The following is a 1397-nucleotide window of genomic DNA, read 5'->3' as shown; positions in this document are numbered from 1 at the left end:
GAATACATGAAATGGATACATATAAGAAAAATAAAAGAAGAATAAGAGAAACAATAGGACAGGGACGGTAGGCACGTTGGTGCGCTTATGCACGCCCCCTACAGACCTCTTAGGAAAGGGGTGAGGTCAATAGTAGGCAGTCTAAGGTTAAAGTTTTTGGGGTTTGGGGAAGAAACTACAGAGTCAGGTAGAGTATTCCAGACACGGACCACTCTATTGCTGAAGTCGTATTTCCTGCAATCAAGTTTGGTGCGGTTCTGCATGTGCAGAGGGCATGCAGAAGGCATTCAATTACCAAGGACAGCCCACATTAAGACTAGGGAAGACGTTGCCTGTGGAGGCTGAGAGCATGAAGGAAACAGGGCGGTGTGGAAGGAACTATGGGGGGGCTGCCATTGCAAGTCTGGTGCCCTGGCCGACCTTTGAGCCCCTGCCTGGCATTACACACACACACACACACACACATTTAGCTGCGGGGCTCCGTCCCTGAAGCTGCAAGCCTTGAGATGGGGAAGCCAGGGAGGCCAAAGAGCTGCCCTCCCAAGCAGCACATGCAGGAGGGGCACCCAACCTTGGCCCCCCCCTGGATGGCCTTGGAGGGGGGGGGGAGGGTTTGAGCAGGGCCTCCCCGGCTGTGCTTGGGCAGCAACTCCGCCTCCCTCTTGCTTTCCTGCAGGGCTTGCAAAGCATTTCTCGGAGTGGCTGCTGTGGCAGGAGGAGGAGGAGGCAAGTCGGCTTTCGTCAGTTCTCTGGAACGCCTTGAACTCAGACAGCAAAGCGTTTCCTCCTCAAGGCCCCGTCAGCACCCGCTTCTCCTGTCCTTGGCTTGCCAGCAAAATATGTCAGCATGAATACGCTACTCCCACAGCTGAGCTTTCCAGGGCCTCAGCCACAAGGCCAAGGGAGGGGTTCAGGAATAAGGGGGGGCTGGGGGTGTGAAATCAAGACGGGAGCAGCAACCATGTGATCAAAGCCCACCCACCCCTTTTTTTTTTTGCATGCCTCACGAGTGTTGCTGACCTTGGGGGCTTTGCCAGGCCAACCTCCTTCCTTTTGGGGTTCCCTCCCACGCAGCACCCCCAACCCCCACACACAGAGGGTCAACCACCATCTTGCTCCATCATGGGGGGGCAGGATGGGTCTAAAGCAGGGTGTCCAACCTTGGCAACTTTAAGACTTGTGGACTTCAACTCCCAGAATTCCTCAGCCAGCTTTTCTGGGAGTTGAAGTCCACAAGTCTTAAAGTTGCCAAGGTTGGACACCCCTGGTCTAAAGCAACCAACCAACCCAGCAAAAAAGGCCAGTCCAAGCAGAGCCCAGTTGCACATCAGTCAGACCACCCCCTGTTCATCCCAACCCCCTTTTACACCCAGGGCCATCGGTTGCCCATTGCTTGC

Source organism: Notechis scutatus, chromosome 10, assembly GCF_049901735.1.
Source record: "Notechis scutatus isolate UNSWTSFEM ecotype Mainland chromosome 10, rNotScu1.2, whole genome shotgun sequence".
Classification (NCBI taxonomy): Eukaryota; Metazoa; Chordata; class Lepidosauria; order Squamata; family Elapidae; genus Notechis; species Notechis scutatus.
The sequence above is the reverse complement of the archived record's forward strand: the minus strand, read 5'-3'. Positions refer to the sequence as shown.